This window comes from Pleurodeles waltl, chromosome 1_2 (assembly GCF_031143425.1).
Source record: "Pleurodeles waltl isolate 20211129_DDA chromosome 1_2, aPleWal1.hap1.20221129, whole genome shotgun sequence".
NCBI classification, from domain to species: Eukaryota; Metazoa; Chordata; class Amphibia; order Caudata; family Salamandridae; genus Pleurodeles; species Pleurodeles waltl.
Window position 1 is genome coordinate 861,295,113 of NC_090437.1, and position 22,895 is coordinate 861,318,007.

Consider the following 22,895-nt stretch of genomic DNA (forward strand, 5'->3'; position numbering starts at 1 on the left):
CATGTTCGGTCAGGTCCTCTAAGCAATGATGGTCCTACCTGGCCTTTATTGTCCACATATATACTGCACTCTGATATACAGATTTTTATTACAGCTTGTAATGCAAACATTAAATACAAACCCAGCATGTGCTGCCCCGGTGCAACCTCATGCAGCAACACCAGGCATTAATCCTACAACTGTACATTAGATTATGGGTAAGGTACCCGCCAAACGGGAAGAGATTTTGTTTTGGTTAGCTCAAAAAATAAATGCACTTGAAGCAGTATTTACCCATATGGGATCTCAGGATAAGAATAGAATAACTATGTGCTTGCCATTTGGGATGGTTCCCACAGAAGATAACTGCAATACTTTGAGCACGGTATTTGGCACACTCTCTACTACCGCACACAGTACACCAACACTTGCCAATCTTCTGGAAGTGTTCAAACAAATTTAAGATGAATACAGGGCTGCCCCTGCCCTAGACTTGGAACATACAACTCATTGGCAATGTTGCCACTGTATCCTCAATTATATTAAGTAACCTTAAAGGGGAAGCAGTTGCACCAGCAGTCCGTATGCAGCTCAAGGACGTTCCTCCACAGGATCAAGAACGTGAGCTGCCAAAGATTATCGCGGAGACCTACTCTAGTATTGGTCGATGATAGTCTGGGGGCCAGACCCACAAATCCACAGTTTCAGGGTAAATCTAATAAAGATTCTACCAAGCAAGCACCTGAGGGTTCTAAAAAATCTATAAATAAAAATAACACCTAAGAAAGAAAGGGGGAAATCTCTGCTCTCGGAGACCCCTCAGAATAGATATAATCTCAGAAATAGAGATAATATAAAAATGCCTGACAGATATCAATATATTCTGATGCACGCCAATCTTGTTCCTTTCGGGATTCACTGGAAAAACGCAGTGAGAGCGCTGGGCGGTCAGAGCGGAGAACTGAGTTTGTGAAACCGAGACAGGAATCACAACGCTCAACAGACGTTTCTGTTAAAAAAGAAGAGAAACTTCCCCAACACAAACCCATTTTTAAAAAGAAAAAAGTGGCAGCAGTTGCGATTCCTCATGCCACTCAAGAAGAGGGCTCTATTGAAGAACAAGAAGTGGGCATTAGCTCTGCTAGACAGCGCAGCCGGGGTCACTTATAGTTCGCCGGAATCTTCAAGAGCATCTGGAAGTGAAAGCAACTGATGACTTCTTCGGAGTTGAAACTGTGGACATGCGTGTCTCCACGCCTGACAAGTTGTACAAAATAACAATACAGAGACATTGAACGTACAATTGACACAATCTTTTGGGACCACGTCGTTAACATTTATGATATTTTACTGGCCGAAAAGGATTGGCCACCTGAATTTGTCCGTACTTGCCCATATGGGAAAGAGGTTATCAAACCTTCTTTTTCACCCCTTGTTCCCGATGAGCTCGCAGAATTCTACGCCATTGATTGGGCATTGGAGCAGGCACCACTGACATATTGCAACCACATAGAGTGGGATAAAGATTCCCCTTATCATGTAATTCCAATCCAAAATCAACCCTAACTTCAACCACAATACCCAATAAAACATGATGCTAAAGGACCAGTGAGGGAAATCCTCACACAACTAAAATACCAGGGTGTAATCGTACCCTGTGTCTCACCAATGAATAATCCTTTATTCCCTGTAGCTAAACCAAACCATTCATACAAAATAGTCTTAGACTACAGACACTTAAATAGTCATACCCGCACAAATGCTATACAAAACTCTCATAGCACAGCACCGATGAATAAAATAGTGCGCAGAAAATAAAAAACAACATTGGATATTTCCAATGGCTTCTTCTGCCATAATATAGCACCTGATAGTAGAGATCTAACAATTTTCAGTGCACTAGGCATTGCAACAAGACAGGCTTGCAGCACAACTCCTGCACACAAGGGACAATAAAACACACCTGGTCATCAGAGTAATTGCTGGTGCCATTGGTTTCACCTATGTAACATTTAATGAGAGTGAGGCAGTCCTGACTGCATACAAATCACATTTGTACTCAACAGCAGAACAATGTTTTGCTCCCACTGAGAAAATTCCCACTGCTGTTCAAATGCCTGTCATTAAAGAAAGAACATTAGCCCAGGGAAAATGCATTATTGTTCTATCTCCAATCCCAGCCCTCAAGGCTATTACCAAAGCCAGCATTCCAAACGCCAGAGCATTACATCCATGCTGGATCCAATGGGCAACGTCTCTGACAGCCACTGATGTTGACTATGTTTTTGACCCAAAGTTACAAACTCTAGAATTTTTGCAATATGAACTAGAATACCCAGTTCCAGCAAATACTTTGCCTAATGATAAATATCAAAGAGTCATGTACACTGATTGCTCAGCACAACCTGCTATATGCACAAAGCATAAATACTCCACTGTTTGAGCAGTCGTAAGCGGCTATATAGAGGGTAGTAAATTCTATCCACAACATACCTTTACGCAAACCCTAAGGGACTGCACTACACAACTAGCAGAGCTAAAGGCCCTGGTGATGACACTGGAACATACGGATCCTGACCAGCTAACGCTGATTGTCTGTGATTCGTAGTATTGCGTCCCGTCCTCCAATGAATGTCTGCATTACTGGCACCAAAATGGGTTCAGAGAGTCCAAAGGTAACACCATCAAACACAGACCTCTGTAGGGGAAAGTAGCAGATCCGAAGGAAACGCTACCAAATGTCCATGTTGCACATACACTTGGACACCAGCGCGTTGCAATACATGTTGCTGGAAATACATTGGCTGATGAAGCATCCGAAGCAGCGGTAGGTCCGGCTTCTGTTGCTGCAGTAACTCGTTCTAGAACAAAACCAGACAATGAAATACTGGCTGCTGTGCAAGCCTTGGCTGACGGCACACCTTTACCTAAAGGATATCCTATTAAATATTCATACCGGATGGGAGGCTTCCTTGATGCAGAAGTAAAAATACCAGGCGTGGGAGTTCGAGTAATTCCAAATAAAGCCCTAAGACCAGAGTTGATAAAGCTGCCCATGCTGGTGTGGCGGCTACGATATCATTATTGCAAGCTCATTTTTGGTGACCAGGTCTTTACAAACAGACCAAGCAGTATGTCCTTTGTTGTGATATCTGCCACCATCAAGCACCCACCGCAGAAACCCCTCCTAATTTCAAACAAACCATTACAATGTGTGTACTTGGACCATTGCGTTCCCTGACAACTGACAGTGCATACAAATACATCTTAGTCACTGTTGACTCCTGCTTCAGATTTCTGAGGGTGTGGCCTCAATGCTCGGCTGACGTTCAGACTGTTATTAAAGATTTGCAAGTCTTTATCGCCACATATGCAGTTGTGGCTTTCCACTCGGACCAGGGCCCTGCATTAGCCTAAAGGGCATTCAGGGATGCCATGGCTTCATTAACAGGTCCTACTCCATTACTCGTCTCCATTTCATCCAGAGGGAAATAGTGTTGTGGGGCGGCGAAACCAAGATTTAAAGTAACCCTAACAGCCAGAGTATTAGGTGCGAGTTGTAGTTTGCTTAATCACCTGTATGATATTCCAGAGAGAACTAGAAGGTCCCTGGGGGTGACCATACTTCTACAAGTGCCTGTTTGGAAATCAGATGTATGTTCCAAATCTTTATGGTCCTGTTGTGGAGGCAGCAGAAACACATTTGGCATCAATGAGTGTACATAAATGAATGTGTCACTATCTTGCAGGAATTACAACAATTCTGTGACGACAACACTTCTGCAAGTGCTTCCTCCATAGGAATTAAGGATGTACCAATAACATCTATGGCTGGATTTCAAAGGCTGGAGATCTAGTACTTGAAAAAGTTGCTGTGAAAAGGAGTTTGGTCCTTTCTATTGTGCACCACTTCCGGTCCTGGGAATACACGGTACCAGAACTGTTACTCTACCACTGCTGCCTGGCTCTAAATAAAACCTTAATGAACTCTACTCTGCCTCTCATTGTCCTTGCACATGTGAGACAAATGTAACAGAGAAACAAATGAGATCTGAGTCACCAAGATTCCACTGAGGAGTCATTTTTGTCATGAGCCCGGTTGCCTCAATCATCCCTGCTCTTGGATGGAAATGAGGCACTGCTAGTTAGCCAGAACCAAACCTGGATTAGGCCGACAGGTGTCACCTGGTGTGGGATCAGCCTCAGTCCCCTGCAGTACAAGTGATTCTGCCGCCCGAATCCAGTAGTCTCATTAGGATAATGAGAACCTATGTGACAGGTTAAGGATAACAATCTACTCAACTTACCTAAGGGAGCAAAAAGTCCCCTCTGGGCTGCATTGGCCATGTAGGTATAGGGGTCAACACAACCCCCTCTCACCTTGTCCCCGGGGGGGGGTCATGGGGAAGTATGCCAGAACAACTCTTAAGTGCTAATGTGCCATGCTCACATTTTAGAAGATGGGACTATAGCAGCAGTGTTATTTTCCAGTCCTCTTTATCCTGCATAATGCTGTAGAAGACAAGGGGTGAGGTCAGCAAACTACTTTTGCATTGCCATCTTCCAAAATATTAACACAATTCCAGAACAGTAGTGTGCTGGCTTGGTGCTCAATCTCCTGCAATATTTTACAGAACACAGAGGAGTTGGACAGCATACTGAGGAACTGATACAATCTTCAAATTTTGGAAGGCTGAACAGGAGCCTATGTGGTGTGATGGTTGCCCATCATCATATATTCTCCAACACCCTCTATTACATTTTCTGCACAAACACATACACATGTCATAAAACAGATCACCACATGCACCAACGCAAGTCAGTGCATCCACCGTCATATTCCCACAGTCAACTTCATTTGGCTGAACAGCCACAATTACCCATTGCTGTAAAGTCCCATCCAACAATTTAGTCACACCATCATACAGCCTTTTACGTAGTTACAGAGTCAATCAATTAGTAAAACATATCTCAATTTAAACTTTCACAAGGAATAACAGTAGAGGTAGTGGAAGTTGAGATATAATTTTCATGGGTGAAGCACAAGTTATTGTTTGCGTAAGTAAGCAGAAGTGGACAATTTAAGGGGCTGAAGGCTTTATTTAAGAATGCTAACTGTTGTAATATTATAAGCAGAAGGAACTTTGGGGGTCATTCTGACCCCGGCCGGCGGCGGAAGCCGCCGGCCTGGCTGGGACCGCCAGAATACCGCTGCGCGGTCAAAAGACCGCCGCTGGTATTCTGGGTTTCCCGCTGGGCTGGCGAGCGACCGCCAGAAGGCCGCCCGCCAGCCCAGCGGGAAACACACTTCCATGAGGATGCCGGCTCCGAATGGAGCCGGCGGAGTGGAAGGGGTGCGACGGGTGCAGTTGCACCATCGCGATTTTCAGTGTCTGCATGGCAGACACTGAAAATCTTGGTGGGGCCCTGTTATGGGGGCCCCTGCAGTGCCCATGCCAGGGGCCCCACGACACCCCATACCGCCATCCTGTGCCTGGCGGCCAAAACCGCCAGGAACAGGATGGCGGTATGGGGGTCGGAATCCCCATGGCAGCGTAGCAAGCTGCGCCGCCATGGAGGATTCCCCAGGGCAGCGCTGGTTTTCCGTTTCTGACCGCGGCTGTACCGCCGCGGTCAGAATGCCCAAGGGAGCACCGCCAGCCTGTTGGTGGTGCTCCCGCGGTCGTTGGCCCTGGCGGATTTTACCGCCAGGGTCAGAATGACCCCCTTTATCTTCTTTTTAACAACCTTTTATTCAGTAAACCTGCATCTTCTGATAATATACTAAATTGATTCTCCATGTAAGTAACCCCAGCTGTACACAGGCTCAAGCATATTGTTGGACTTTTCAACCTTGGTGTGGTCTCCTTTAACTTTTTGCCTCTGTTTCCTAGGTTGTTGATGTGTGCTAGACTCTGTTTTTGCTGTTTTTGTACTCTGTGCACTTTACCACTGCTAACCAGTGCTAAAGTGCAAGTGCTCCTATACAAAATGTGTATGTAACTGGTTCATCCATGATTGGCATATTTGATTTACTATTAAGTCCTTAGTACAGTGCTCTAGAGGTGCCCAGGGTCTGTAAATCAAATGCTATTAGTGGGCCTGTAGCACTGGTTGTGCCACCCACATTAGTAGCTCCGTAAACATGGCTCAGACCTGCCACTGCAGTGTCTGTGTGTGCAGTTTTAAACTGTAAATTCAACTCGGCAAGTGTACCCACTTGCCAGGCCTAAACCTTCCCTTTTCTTACATGTAAGACACCCCTAAGGTAGGCCCTAGGTAGCCCCAAGGGCAGGGTGCAGTGTATGGTTAAGGTAGGATATATAGGGCCTGATTACAACAAGGAGGTGTTAATCCGTCCCAAAAGTGACGGTAAAGTGACGGATATACCACCAGCCGTATTACGAGTCCATTATATCCTATGGAACTCGTAATACGGCTGGTGGTATATCCGTCACATTTGGGACGGATTAACACCTCCTCCAAAGTTGTAATCAGGCCCATAGTAATGTTTTATATGTCCTGACAGTAAAATACTGCTAAACTCGCTTTTCACTGTTGCAAGGCCTGTCCCTCTCATAGATTAACATGGGGGCTACCTTTAAATATGATTAAAGTATAGATCCCCTTTGGGAGCAGATTGACATGTGGAGTTTGGGGTCTCTGAGCTCACAATTTAAAAACACATATTTTAGTAAAGTTGATTTTTAGATTGTGTGTTTGAAAATGCCACTTTTAGAAAGTGAGCACTTTCTTGCTTAAACCATTTCTGTGACTCTGCCTGTTTGAAGATTCCCTAGCTGGGTCAGTTTGACAGTTGGGCTGGTTGCATCTGTCACTAGACAGTGACACAAAGGGAGCTGGGGTGTAGCCTGCATATCCTGATGAGGTATCTCTGCTAGGAGGGAGGGGAGGAGTGGTCACTTAAACCTGAAAGGGCTGTGCCTGCCCTCACACAATGCAGTCTCCAACCCCCTGGTGTGTGCCTGGGGCCTGGCCTGGGCAAGGCAGGATTTCACAAACAAGAGAGACTTTTATTTGAAGCAAGGCTACTTCAAAGAGCAAAATGGGTATAAGAAGGTCACCAAAAACCCCAGACTATAGAAAACTTCTGGAAACCAAGAGGAACCTCTGCCTGGAGAAGAGCTGCCCTGCCTGTGACTGTGCTCTGTGGAGCTATCCTGCAGGTGCTGCTTCTGCCTGTGCTATAGGAGAAAGACTGGACTGTGTGTGCCTTCCTTCTTGTGAAGAACTCTCCAAGGGCTCGAATTAAAGCTTGCCTCCTGTTGTTTGAAGTGTCAGGGACATCAAAGACTTCTCTCTGCCAGCACCTGGAGCCTCTGCTGAGACTCCTACCATGCCAAGTGGTGCCCGTCTAGTTACTGGGACCCTGAAAGGAGAAGTTGACAGAACAAGAGTGAGAAATCTACGTACAGACTGCTGTGCGGGGAAAAGATCGACGCGACTCTGAGACGCGGCTGAAAAATCGACGTGCTGCTGGCTTCGCAGCTGAAAATCGATGCTCGTCTGTAGTGTGACTAAAAGATCAATGCACGAGGCTGGAGAAACAACATGCAGCAATGCTGATGGTGGCTGGTGAGATCGAAAGCCGCGCTGCGTGGCTTTCGGATCATGGTGCACCAGTATTTCCCACGCAAACATCGCTGGGCATGTAAAAACAACGTAAGGCCTGGCCGAACCTGAGAGTGCGGTTCGAATCGACGCACGCTCTCCTGCAGAGAGAAGAAGCGACGCACGCCGTCTCAACTGAAGGAGAAACAACGCACAGTCTCGCTTGTGAAAGATATGGACGCATCGCAAGCCCTTTTTGACGCACACTCGCCCGTGTGGAGTTATATTTGACACACCCAGGTGTATTTCCACGCTAACAGCATTAGCGTTGTGTTTAAAATTACATGAAGACTCTTTTTGTTTTTTAATTGAGGATTGTGGATTGTGGATTGTGCATTGTGGATTTTTGTTGTTTTGGTCTTGTTTTGTTTCGATAAATATTTTCGATTTTTCTAAACATGTGTTGTGTCATTTTGTAGTGTTTTCATTAAGTTACTGTGTGTGTTGGTACGAATACTTTACACCTAGCACTCTGAAGTTAAGCCTTCCTGCTCATGCCAAGCTACCAAGGGGGTATGCGGGGGTTAGCTGAGGGTGATTCTCTTTTACCCTGACTAGAGTGAGGGTCCTGGCTTGGACAGGGGGTAACCTGACTGCCAACCAAAGACCCCATTTCTAACCCATATCTTATGATATATTATGTCATGTTAATAGTACTTGATAAAGCTCATGGTCACCAATGATTGCTTGGTGCTATAAGACTAAGGGAACACAAAATAAAGGGATGAAGCTAGCATGAAGGCCTGTGTGAAAATGAACAAACCTCCCTAAAAGTTTGGCTCATAGATATAGGCCTGTCTTAACAGCAAGGTTTTAAGTATTTTCCTGAAAGTCAGAAACCTGCTTTATTGCCTCACAAATCAGGCAAGGAGGTTCACAGCAAAGGGGCCTGGGCTGAGAAACTATGACCTCCCACGTGTTGCTTCGTTTTCTTGAACCTGGGGAAGGTGGGCACTGGAAGGAGGGAGTGTAATTAGTAAGTCTCTTCCCTAAAGAAAAATGTGGGCTGAATCTTGCAGAACTTTAAATATTGTACAATAAATGTTAAAGTGCACCCTTTGCCTAACAGGTTACTAGTGTAATTATTTTATGATAGAAGTCACATGGAAATGCCTCAGAAGTGTTACTAAGCGGCAGGTTGCTTCATTTTTATTAGAATGAAGCCTTTGGATGACATATTTTGTAAGATTAAAATGAATAGCAGAGAAATACCCATAGCTATAATTATCGTTTTCAAGGATTCCGTAGGGACGATGGAGGTTATTTTCTTAATCCATTTCAACGTAAAAATGCATTTTGATGCAACAGCAACAATTTGAGATTTTCCCATTTGCCCACTCTTGAGTAGTAGGCACAGATTCATAACTGGTGCCTTAGGCTGCAGGGAGTCACCCATTTCCACTGCCCAAAAAAGGCCGTTCTAGAGGTCTGTTAAGTTTTTTAGGACCATCATTTCTGTGTTTTCCGCATATAACTGGTTATGTGCTATCCATCACCAAACAAATCTTACAGTGTTTTTAAATTCAAACTGTGTGATCATGGTGTTATCTTAGTTCGGAAATGCCTGCATAGTTGTCGACTCTAGAACCCCTATCTTTCCCCAGGGAAACTCCTTGGGGGACTACATGTATAATTAGAGTGGCTGTAGCTTCAAGTGGACCCGACATTTACTCCTCGAGTGTGATTCTGCCGGACGGATTTCATGCAATTCAAGGCAATATCCTTGATCCCTGCTGCTTCCAAATGGTTAATCTCATGGGTGACTGTATCAAAAGTAACTGATAGGTCCAATAATACAGCAATCCAAGCATCACATAAATTAAGCCTAAAATGTATAACAGCCATTATCACAGATATGTATTTTGGTCCAGACAAAGACTTGCTTGCTGTGGCATCAAGTAATGCAACTTTGTAAATGGTCACAGAGTTCCTGAGACACTTGTGCCTTCAATAGTTTGTTTTGCTGAATAAGGAAGCAGTGAAAGGAGGCAGTATTTTAAAAGAGGAATTACCCTGGCACTTTTGAAAGTTTTAAAAACTGCTCCTTTGAGGATAGAATTTTTCAAAAGCTTTAAAAGTAAAGCTTCAATATATTTCCCTATGTTTTTCATCATGTGGGGAAGACAAAAATCTGAGGGAGATGCTTTGATCCCCCCCATCAACCTAAACCAACTAAAAGAGGAGAAAATGTAGGAAAACGTACCCAGATCAAATTAGAACTAGTTTGTGTGGTGCTTGCTCTTATTTGATCAACTTTATGTATGAAAAATAAAAGCATTTAAGATATCATAGAAATCCTGAGAAGGTGTTAAAGTTATGGAAACTCCTTTTGGGGAGGAAAGCTCAATCTGGCAGCCAACCATGAAATGCACTGCATTTGGTGCTAGAGAAGGGTAGGTGAAAAAATGTCATCTCACCTACGGAAGTGCCAGAATTTTGGTCACTCCACATTACTCTTCAATGCAGCTCTATTTCCCTGAGGCTCCAGAAAATGTGAACTGGCAAGCACAAGTGAGATTTGGCATTCAGTAGTGTGATTTTCCAATGATGGTGGTGGCGGTCAGAGGGTTGGCTCTCAAGCAGATTTTCTGCCACTCGAGTAGATTTTCAAAATTGAGTGACAGTAAAATAATCTTGAATAGATATGCACTGTTGTGCAATGCATGGTGCCATTCACATTGTTTTTTCAGTGCTGCTCATGCTTCCAGTGCTAAATTGCAGTGCATGCTGTATACTTTATGCCCATTGTCTAAACTTAACCTAATCTCACTGAGTTTATTTATAACTCAACAGTATTTTGTGGAGTGAAACTCGATGAGGTCCTTCCACCTCTAATAGTACACTGTGGGGTAGTTATACCTGCAAAGGCAAAGGATACAGTATATGATCAAACACTTAAGACATAGATTAGAAAAAAAAGGCTAAAGTAAAGTTGTGGTTAGCTTTTGTTGTGACAATCTGACTTATGTTTTTGAAACTCTAAGAAATTCACATAACAAACAGAGCTGAAGTACAACTCTGGTTAAAATTAAAGCCAGAAAAACACAGACATTTTCAAGTAATGTTAACTATACAAGCCATAATTCTCACAAATTCAATGCAAACCATACCTCTCCCACAAAATGCAATACTTATGACCTCACTATATGCATACCAATAGGTAACAACACCCAAAAGTACAACGTAATTAAAAAGATAGGGGTGGGTGTAATTTCCGCAATTCACTGTAGCGCAATTATGCTAATTTACATCAAAAGTATGCAAGATTACGCAGAATTATGAGAGAAGAGTAACACTGCATTTAGCAAAATGCACACTCACATCCAAAATTGACTTGATGATGCATTTTAATTAAAAAACATGCTCTATATGCAACAGACCTTGGACAGCAGCAGCCAGCAGCTGCTTGCACTCGGTTTCTGGGCTCTTGCAGTAGACATTTTTGACCCACATTACTCTAAATTGCAGGACTGGACATAATTATGCAATACACAAAATTACTGTAATTACTTTGATTACTCCAGTGCAATTAAAATTTCACCCAACTCTAAAAATCCAGAGATTTAATGGCGTCCAAACCCTATTCCAAGCATATGGGTTATGTTGAACTAACATTCTACAAGAAGAGGAGTATTAGGCATTTCTAGTGACAATTTATTAAAAATCAGGCTTCTCCTTACTATTACGTTTTAGAGCTCATGTATTATTTTGGTCTACCTTCATCTCTGCAAAACATGTTCTGCAACACCATGGTCTCCAAATAGAATCTAAACATTTTATAATAGTAATGAACATGAGTGTACATTTCTATTAAGGGCACATAGACAACGATTGTTCATTCTCTTCTCTGCTTTAATAAGATAGCAGACATGCAAGTCAAATTAAACATGAAATAAGTTTGTATGGAAATAAATTACAAACTTCATAATACAAAGGGAAAAGTTACAAGTCCAGTCATACATAGTCCATCAACTAATCACAGTACTGGTAGACACACAAACTGAAGTAGAAACATGTAAAATGCCTTTTCTTGCTGTGAAGTTGTATGAAGATCACATGGAAGACGCTCCTGTTTTTTGGTGTGAAACAACATACTAATTGTTCAGTTCACTCACAAACTAAACAATATTCCATTGCATCATGAACCCACATAATAAGTTGAGATAGTAGAAATACACATTAAACAAAGACAATCATTTTCATCAGCAAAATATGGGTGGGATTGTCATACCCTAGTGTCCTTAATAGAATTAAAAATTATTGCTCACAACTGTTAAAAATGCGATTTTGTGATCGTATCTGGGTGCTTCAGATTATGCAAATATAACGATTGTCAACAATCAGTCAATGAAAAGGGATTACTTTCTGGTTTAAACATTGAATCTGATGGTCAATCTGCCCCACGGATGATTTCTTCCAAACGCACTCCCATTCCAAAGGAGTTGGATGCCATGGTTCTCCTGACTGACTGAGCACCAAATATAGAAGTATCAATGCCTGCTGTGGATAAAATTCATTGCTGCTATTATAATAAAGCAGAGAAGAGGATCCATAAGCAGAAGCTTCCATTCTTGTCACATATGATATGGAAAGTGATCAATCACATCATATTTTGTTTCTTTAGTGGAGTTTGCTACCATTAACTCCCTTAGCACCAATTCACCAGAGTAAATGTATTGTAATGCAACAATAGGGGAAATGGTATGAAACCTTAACAATATGTTAAATTTTATTTGTAAAGTAAACCATAAATACAATGACACTTAGGGGGTCATTACGACCCTGGCGGCCGGTGGTATACTGGTGGTAACACCGCCAACAGGCTGGCGGTGTTCCGCCAGTGTATTATGACTGTGGCACATTAGCCATGGCCATACTGCCGGCCCCTCCACTTGACCGACAGGCTTCCGCCCGGCGGTCATAATCCCCAGAGCAGCGCTGCCCTAGGGATTATGAGGCCGCCAACCTGTCTCTGGCCATGGAAAGCCTGGCGGTAAGGGGGACTAGGGGTGTCCCTGGTCTGGGCATGCACTTGGTCTGAGCAGTGCAGGGGCCCCCAGGCCGAGCCCCATGATGCATTTCATGGCCCGAATTTCGGGCAAAGAAATGCGCGATGGGTGCTGCTGCACCCGTTGCACATCCTCATTGTCGCCGGCTCTATTATGAGCCAGCTGCAATGTTGATGTGATTTTTTTGTGCTTCCATCTGCTGGCCCCAGCGGAAATGTTATAATAGGGAGGCAGCAATACCGCCAGCACTGGCGGTATTGTGGCGCCTGCAGCTTCGGCTGACTTTTTGCAAGACCGCGAAGTCATAATGAGGGCCTTAGTGTCATTGTATTTATGGTTTACAACACAAATAATATAGAAAGAAATACATAATACACTGTTACTTTGCCCAGCATCATAATTTGTAAATCTTCCTTGCAAAAGTGTTTGATTTGTCGAGTTTCTTTGTTGAAGGCCGTGTTTGAGTCGCTGATGGCCAGGGTTTGCATGTTTGATTGCTGAGTTTTGTAGTAGAACTTTTATTTGAGTAGGATCATATTAGTCTGTTAGTTGCAGGTCTAGTCTGGTGTTCAACATTTGTAACTGATTTCTGGATTAGGCTATACATATATATGTGTATCATGGAAACATAAGGATATGCAGCACATTTGCAAGGTATGCTTGTCCAAATAGCTGTTTCATAATATTTCCCCAATATAACATTGATTGTTAAAGTCTGCACATATTCAGTAACATTGTATTGCATAACTGGTGATATGAAAGGGTAATTAGAAAGAGATTAGAGCCTCAAAAGAGATGACCTGAGTGAAGGGTTTCTTGAGTCTAGAATAAGGTAAAAGAATCATTGAAACGTGTTCAGGTTGCCTTTGTAAAGCTGTTGCAGTATTATACAGTCACCCTTTGAGCAACCCCTAAAAATATATGTGGGGATAACAAGTACTTTAGAGCAAGCCAAATAAACAGCTTTATCGGGACGGGAGAAATAAGTGTTTCACAAGTCCTATTGAGGTACAACTAATTAAGTGTGTGATTCAATAAGTTTGAATTTTAGTCATGGATTGGATTAGCTCGTTTATTGGCCGAGCACTACATTTTACCATGTCCCAATCTGTGAGTCAACTCATAAATCTGATCCAAGACGGTGGACATGTGAGTTGTTTTGATTGAAGTTCCTGTGTAGATATATGGATTATTGAGAAATACTCATCCATGGAACCAGGGTGAGAGTTATATGAAGCACTGGAAAGCAATATAAATCTCAGGCCAAAGGAACAGCCTGGTGAGGCATGAGACAATGGTAAGTGACTTATGGCTCAAATTATGTGTATGTTATGGTGGTTAAATTTGAACCTGCTCATCCTTGATTTTGAAATGCATTGTTCCCAAATTTCCAGGCGGTCACTCTTTCTACATGCAGGCCAATGGGTGAAACACTAGAGGGCTTTGAGGGAAATCTGCCTTATAATCCAAGTGAGCTAAGGTTTGGTTGATGGAAACACAAGGAGCTTTTGGTCTGGGTTGAATATAAGCACCTGACAAACTGGGAGCGTGGAGAGAAGGTCACGGCTACCTTGTGGTCAGAATCGAGGTATTATTAAACTTCATCAACTAATTGGTTATTGCAGCAGAGTATTGTCTTCACAAAACTGATGTGTAATCTCTGGTTCACTGGGGATATTCGTATTTTCGATTATTGGTTCGTCCCAGTCAGAAACCTCAGCAGTTTGGAATTATTCAGTCTCAGTCCATTACACAATCCATGTGAGAGATAATGAACACTGAAATGACTGCAGCCCCCGGTGCACTAAGTGTATCCTTGTTAAAATGAAATATAGTATTATGCTGTCATATTTATCAAATAATACTTGAATAATTACTTCATTGTTGAACCAACAATACTTTCTGTACAATGAACCATTCAGGGTGAATATTCGCTCCAAGGCTAAGCAAACTCGTGACTAAGTGGTGTGTTCTCACGTCGCACAGGCTACTCAAGGAGATAATCTTGTGAGTTAAAATCCACAGGAACCTTCGGTTTAATAATTTTAAAATATTGAGACGCTGCTTACTCGCTAGCAGGATCCTGCTGTGTTTAAGATGCTCAGCTTGTCATTTAGAATGTTAAACGAAACCTAGGAGGAGGCTATTTATTTACATAATAAGACATAATTTGCTGCTGTGAGCTTTTAATTATTTATAGGCTGTCTAAAATATTTAACGTGCCATTAAGTGTTGGCTAATTTCTTCATTTCAGGTTTCCTGCCGTTTTCTTTATGGGTCAACCAATTTATTTCTCATTAGCATGCCAGGCGAATGGCTAGGAAACATAAGGAAAACAAATTGATTTCAGTTTATTTGCAGCTAAGGTAGTTTGAGATTGTGAAAGGTCAACGAGGCTTGAAGAGTTCGGGCATTCTGAACAGTGGTAGCCTTGTGTGGAATAAGTTCAACAGCATTGTGTGCTCCTGTAATCGACTGTTTGTTTAAGTACATATAGAATAGCAAATCGTTACCAAAAAGGCGTGTTTCTGTATTGGCTATGTGTAGTAGCCAACTGAGCCTCTCCAGTGATCCTTCCCTGTACGAATTTTCAAATTGCCCTTGAATTGTCCTTTCAAGTAATTATCTGTTATTTTTAATATTATATTAGTACAGCAGTAATTAATTTATCTTAATTTTAAAGGTTAATTGACCGCAACAAAAAAAAAAACAAGAAACATTAAATCATATTTAATACATTTCTAAACCTGGGTGATGGACCTAAAAACAGAAGCTGAACATGGTGGACCAGGTGTAGACATCCTCTCTACATGGGGGATTTAAAGAAGGACCCAAAGAACACAGTCAGGTGTGACTGGTGTTACAGTAGTCACTTAAGAGGCCTGGATTGTCCCACCCAAAGGAATGCCGTGTCTATCTATCTATCTCTCTATCTATCTACATAGATATAGATATAAATATATATGTTTTGTCACTGGAGGCAGGTTGCCGAAGGAGAGCATGAGGAACAGCACATTTGCTTAACATGAGTTTAGCAAGAGAAGAAAGAGTTATGAAGAGAACTTTTGGGGAGCTCAGTAGCCCTGATCCAAATACGAGCAGGTTGGTTAGAAAATGGGTAGATCTGAATTCAGGAAGGAATTGTGAAGCAGAAGGATAAATTGGGGCTGCAAGCCTGGAGACCAGTAGATCCTAATACATAAAGGACTTAAGGAGCATATAGCAATTGGGTACTGAAAGTCCAGAGACGCAGAAGTCTCAAATTGTGAGGGAATGATGTAACAGAGGAATAGTTGAGGACCGTCTATGTTAAATAGGAAAAATGCTGAGATTCACACTCTGGTCACCCTAAATGCCTGTAACAAGGCATGCACTTTGCTGTCTCTTTGAACAAAATGCATTAAGTTATCTATTAGGATGGTAAGAACATATTGCAAAAATTGCTTCCAGTGGTCTAGATTAAGTTTACCGCACCCTATTAACGTCCATGACTACCTTTACGCCTCGAACCTTAAGACGAGTTTCTCCATGTGCAGTTCTTTGTCTTGTGCACCAGGATACCAGATTGTTGATATTTGAGCCCGCATAAATAAATAAATAAATCAGGCAGCAAATTGCATGGTTAACAGGTGCAAATTCTTGTTTTGTATACATAAATTGCAAATTTCAATAACAAACATATGACATTTAATACTGGCTCAGAATGGTGTACTCTTGCTTAAGAGTAAATTTGACCCAGGTGAGCTGGGAGTCAGCATTCCAAGAAAGATATGTTTGTGCACACATACGATCACGGCAGTTCGTTAGTACCTACACTTTCTAGCCATATTCTTATCTTGGAAATGCTCAAATAGTAATTCTTGCTTTCAGTAAGAGTAAACTTATCTCTAGGGTTAGACTGTGAATGGAATGGCCCATAATAAGAGGGGGTGGGGGCAGGGTATGGAGCGTAAAGTTTATTTGCAAGAAAAATAATTTCCCTGTCATGGGAAAAAAATAAAGAAAATGTTGAAACGTGTAAATGGACTCAAAATGGAAGGTATTTTTCACTCATAATTGTACACTACGATGAATTAATCAGGTACACGTGCCCTGCCATGGCCGAAATGGTAATTACAAGACATTTTCCACTGTCCTATCTTCCTCAGTATGCTTCAGAAAATCTTTGGGAATTTCTCCAATCTCCACTAATTCACTAATGTAAATGTACTTCTGTAGATTTTCAATTTGTACCTGTATTGTAAACAAATGTAGTGACACTTAAGGGCTTTTTTAATCCCTTTGCCGCCAGGCCTTTTCCCCTCCTGTGGCAAGCTTTTTTTTTTGGCTATTTGGGGTAGTTAGCACTTTGACCATCATAACTTTTTGTCCACACAAGCTATCCACAACACAGTTGCGTCCTTTTTTCCAACATCCTAGGGATTCTAAAGGTACCCAGAGTTTGTGGGTTCCCCTGAAGGAGACCAAGATATTAGCAAAAATACACCTAAAATGTGTTTTTTTTGTGGAAACATTGGTAAGGAAGAAATCATTTGTCTTTTTTTTCCCTGCAAATGACATCAACAAACGGTTTGTGGTGCTAAAATCACCATCTTCCCAGCTTTCAGGAACAGACAGACTTAAATCAGAAAAACATTTTTTTCAACACAATTTTGGCATTTTACTGGGACATACCCCATTTTTACTAGTTTACTGCTTTCAGCCTCCTTCCAGTTAGTGACAGAAATGGGTGTGAAACCAATGGTGGATCCTAGACAACTAAACAGTTCTGAAAAGTAGACAAAATTCTGAATTCAGCAAGGGGTCATTTGTGTAGAACCTTCAAGGTGTCCCTACAGAAAGTAACAGTTGAAATAAAAACAATTGAGTTGAAAAAACAGCCATTTCTGTCTACGTTTTCTTCTGTAACTTTTTCCAGCTATGCAAGATTTTTTAAATCAATATACTGTTACCTCTGCTGGACTCTTCTGGTTGTGGGGATATCTAGGGCTTGCAGGTTCATCAACAACCTGAGATACCCAGCACTAATAAATGAGCTGCACCTTGCACAGCAATTCATTCGGTAAAATTTAAAGAGTGAAAAATAGGTATCAAGGAAACCTTTATATTTCCAAAATGGTCACAAGATAAGGTGTTGAGTAGCAGTGGTTATTTGCATATCTCTGAATTCCCGGGTCCACATACTAGCATGTGAATTACAAGGCATTTCTCAAATATACTTCTTTCTTACACACTGTCTTACATTTGGAAGAAAAAATGTAGAGAAAGACAACAGGCAATGACACTGGCTCTTTAATTCTGTGTTCCTCCGAATCTCCCGATAAAAATTATACCTCACTTGTGTGGGTAAGTATAGCGCCAGTGACAGGAAACGCCCCAAAACGCAACAAGGACACATCACATTTTTACATTGAAATCTGATGTGTTTTTTTAAAAGTGCTGGGGTGGATTTTGGCCTCTAGCTCAGCCGGCACCTACCTAAACCTAGCAAACCTGTACATTTTTTAAAACTAGACACCTAGGGGAATCCAGAATGGGGTGACTTGTCGGGGTCTCACCAGGTTTTGTTAGCCAAAATCTTTTGCAGACCTCATCATTTGGCAAAAAAAGACACTTGTCCTCACATTTTTGTGATGGAAAGTTCTGAAATCTGAGGGGAGCCACAAACTCTCTTCCACCCAGCATTCCCCCAAGTCTCCCAATAAAAATGGTACCTCACTTATGTGGGTAGGCCTAGTGCCCGGGACAGGAAATGCCCCAAAACACAACATGGACACATCACATTTTTCTAATGAAAACTGACCTGTGCCTAGCTGTGGATTTTGGCCTCTAGCCTACCTAAACCTAGCAAACCTGTACATTTTTTTAAACTAGACACCTCAGGGAATTCAGAATGGGATGACTTGTGGGGCTCTCACCAGTTTCTGGCACCCAGAATCCTTTGCAAACTTCAAAATTTGTCTAAAAAACACTTTTCCCTCACAGTTCGGTGCTGCACAATTCTGGAATCTGAGGGGAGCCACAAATGTCCTTCCACTCAGCATTCCCCCACATCTCTCAATAAAAATGGTACCTCCCTTGTGTGGGAAGGCCTAGTGCCCGCAACAGGGAAGGGTCCAAAACACAACATGAACACATCAAAATTATCTATTAAAAAACCTCCTGTTTTTGCAAGGGGGAGACTTGCTTTTTTCGTCCTGGGCTCAGCAGCCATCTAGGGAAATCTACCAAACCCAGACATTTCTTACAACTAGACACCCAAAGGAGTCCAAGGAGGTGTGACTTGCATGGATCCCCCAGTGTTTTCTTACCCAGAATCCTCAGTAAACCTCAAATTTAGCACAAAAAAAAAAAAATCCTCAGATTTCTGTGTGGGATTACTACACCGGCCAGATTTCTGTGTGGGATTACTACACCGGCACAAATGTCCTCCCACTTAACATACCCCTCAGTCTTCCGATAGAAATGATACCTCACTTGTGTAGGTGGACCAAGTGCCTGTGACAGGTATGGGCCAAAAACATGTTGCAATTGAGAGAGAACCAAAGTGGGTCCAAACGGGCAGTTTGAAAAAAAAACATTTTTAGGCTGACAAGTGGGACAGATTTTTTATCTGTATAGATGTGACAATGCTGTGTTGGAGGAATTTTTTGGATGCTGGTGGATTCCGGAAGGTTCTATCACAAAAATATAGGAAAAATGTGTCATTTCAAGCATAGTTGGAGGTTTGCAGGGCACTGTGGATAAGAAAATGATGTGGGTTGCATGTGAAGCAAACCACTCTTTACTCACCCAGATGTTTAGTTTTCAGATCGGTCTAGGTTTGGTAGATTATTCTACATGGCAGCGTCCCAAAGTCCAAAAAGTGCAGCCGCTCACCATTCCAAGTCGGACGATATTGGGAGTTAGCAAAGCTCTCTTGGTCCAAATGTAAAATCAGAACACAAAATAATCAAATGTCCTCTTGCTTCCCATTGTAATAATATCCTTCAGTTAGCAGGGGGGCTGAAAGACTGTTACCCCTTTCAGTGGGATGGGGGGCATAACCATGCCCATACTGTCTGGCAGCTTCCACCCCTCTATACTTTTTTTTTTATATTCCCTGGCATCTAGTAGGCTTTCTGTCCACCCCGGGGAGTGGATTGGAGGTAATTAACCCATCTGCCCACCAGTGGGCAGAAAAACTTTGTCCCCATGTATTTGGGGTGGGGGTATGGCCATACCCCCACTCTCTTTGTTTAACAAAATTCTTCCCTTGGGTCTAGTGGGCTTTCTGCCCCCTTGGGGGCAGTTGGGCCTTACAAAAATAGGTGATCTGCCCCCAGGGGGGACAGAATGGCCATCAGTAATGTGCCCCCATGGGGAGCGACCCTTGCCCAAGGAGCCGCCCCCTAAACAAAACACATACACACCGATCCCTGGTGCCTAAGTGGTTGATGGTGATCCTGTGGTTCTTGGCCTGGGTGGTAGGTGTTGGTCATACCTCTGTTGGCCATCAGGTGATAAGCTTTTCACAAAGATAATGATTTTGGTCTTATCGGTGTTTAGCTTTAGAAGATTTGTCTTCATCGAGTGGGCGATTTTAGTCATGCAGGCATTATAATAATGTTTCTGCCTTGAGACACACGTTTCATTTTATTGTACTCATTTGTTTGCTTTATCAAATGTAGCAGATTACTGCATGATTCACAGAGCTATCAGTTTCAAGGCCTCTTAAGCTACAAAAAAATGATTCTGACATTATTTTCATGGGATTCATCTATAAGAAAAATTAATCAGCTCTTTTGAGCTTCCTGCTGGTGAGGCTTCTTATTTTTGAAGTCAATCCAGTACTTCAATTCTGATAAAGAGTGAACTCTTCGCCTTAACTGGATTTAAAACCTCAGTTTAATATTTGCAGTTGGTCAGTATTTGAGTATTTTCTAATCCAGTATTTGTACATAATTCCATTCTTATGGTATTCATTATTTGAATCACACCTGGTAAAGTCAATTTGTTTAATTCCATAGAAAGACCCTGTTTATCAAAATGAACTGTACAATTCAGAGCACCTTTTTCTCCCATTCCCCATATCACTATCTAGACAATTTAAAGGTTCCATTTTCGAAACTGATTTTCAAATATCTTTAATTAGTTCAATAAAAGGTTTTACATTTATGATGATGTGAAGTAAAAATGCAGTCATTCGTGGGATACAAGCCAAGAAATGTTGGGACGCACACAAGGCCACATGTATGAAAACGAGAAACTATTTAAGGAGGAAAAAACATTAATCACTTAGCTGCTGAGGCTTTTCCAACCCCAAGTGTGAGCCTGCTTATGTTTTTAATTATTTATTTTGTTGTTTGCAGTGCTTTGCAGGTTTGTAGATTACCCTTAAAGGAACTGAGAGAATACATTCAGCAAGGAGTCATTTGCTTAGCTTGTTCATGATACTCTCAAAGGAACTAATCACTGAAATGAAAAAAAAAAATGAATACAGGTAGGAGAAATAGCAACTGCGACGTCTTGAACATTTTCTTCTGATGGACATATTACAACATAACACTGTATCTGTCAGTCCCTTCTGGTTGAAGGGATATGAAGTGTCTGATGGATTATCCCAAATAACTCAATAGCTTGAGACCATAACTTAGTTGCTGATTTCTTCTTTATGTACTGACCATGCAGCAATTGAAATGGTAAAATCTAATGAAGTAAAAATATATATGAAGAAAACCTGCTTTTTTGGAGTATGTCATAGATACTTAGTTTAGGAATGGTGGATATGTGTACAATTCTGAATTTTGGGTTACCCACCCTATCATTAGGTTTAAAGACCATTTTTCAAAATGTTTTATTTTTTGCACACTGAGCATATTTAGAAGCCAAATAGAGAAATTCCAACATAACAAAACTTCTACTCTTCTGCATTCTCACACTTCTCTAATAAAACCAGTACCCCACTTTTGTGGCTGGGCCTATCAGCAGCAGGAACCTCCACTAAACATACGTGTAGACATCATTTTCATGATGAAATATGGCCCATTTTGCCCATTTGTAGCTGCAGAATTTGGACCAGGTCACCGCTCAGCAGAAACTACCAAGCTCAGCCATTTCCGAAGACAAGACAAGCAGGGTAATACAGGGATGGTGTGATTTGTGTGGATCATGTTCCATTTTCATATTCAGAATGCCCTGCAAAGCTCTAATTTTATTTTAAATCAACCATTTTCCTCACATCAGGGAACGTTCTGGAATCTGTAGGGATCCACAAAATGTTCATCGGATGTTCCCACAGTTCTCTTGATAACTGTACCTCACTTGTTTGGGTGAGTCTGTAGTCCACTACAGGAGCATATGATAAACTTGGTCCCTGCATAGTCTCTGATTTGGAATGTTCCTGTTGCAATAGATGGTCTCAGTCACACAAGTGGGGTACTGCTTTTATCAGGAGAGGAGAATTGTTCAGATACAGCAGATCCCAGAGCTTTAACTCACAGAAATATGAGGAAAAGGCAAGATTTAAAAAGTTTTCTCTTTTCAGGGCATTATGGGTAGGAAAAAGTAGTGGTATTCACACAAGTCAGACCACCCTCAATATGTTGAGGTCCTTAGCTTTCAAAAATTCTCAGGTACTATATGATACCATGGTTGTCTGTTGATCAGAGCCAGAAAAGTGTAGTTATTCACCATAGCAAGTTAGAGGAAACTGGAATGTATTCTATCTCTATGGCCTGTATGTCAAACCTATGCAAAAAGAACCCAAATTTCTTCTTGCTTGCCATCCTAGATATAGAACCTCACATCACAGCCCTGCAGCTCCTCGTAACCTTTGCTTTGAAATGCAACCCTGGTGCAGGACCTCGCATTGAAGCCTTGCAGCTCCTCAGAACTACAGCTTTGTGATGCATCCTCAATGTTGGACCTCACAATGCTCCATACTAGAATTTAAGATACCTTTTTCAGTGGGCCTAGCTTGGTCCGTGTATCAGGCTAGCAGTCCATCGTGATCAGCCTTGTGACATAGTCTTGGTCCAGCACAACGAGACACCCGCAGTCGCAGTTGTACTGTTACTGTAGTGGGTGACACTATGGGTGCTGCTGTACACTAGTGACATTTAAGTCACAGGCCCAGGTACACTTTATACCATATGCTATGGACTTACAAATAAATGTAATATGCCAGTTATGGGTTTAACCAACTATCACATGCTTTAGGGGTCAGGGCACAAAGTGAAAAAAAAAGCAGCCCAAAACAATGAGAGTTGGGCAGGGGGAGCATGTAAAAAGAGG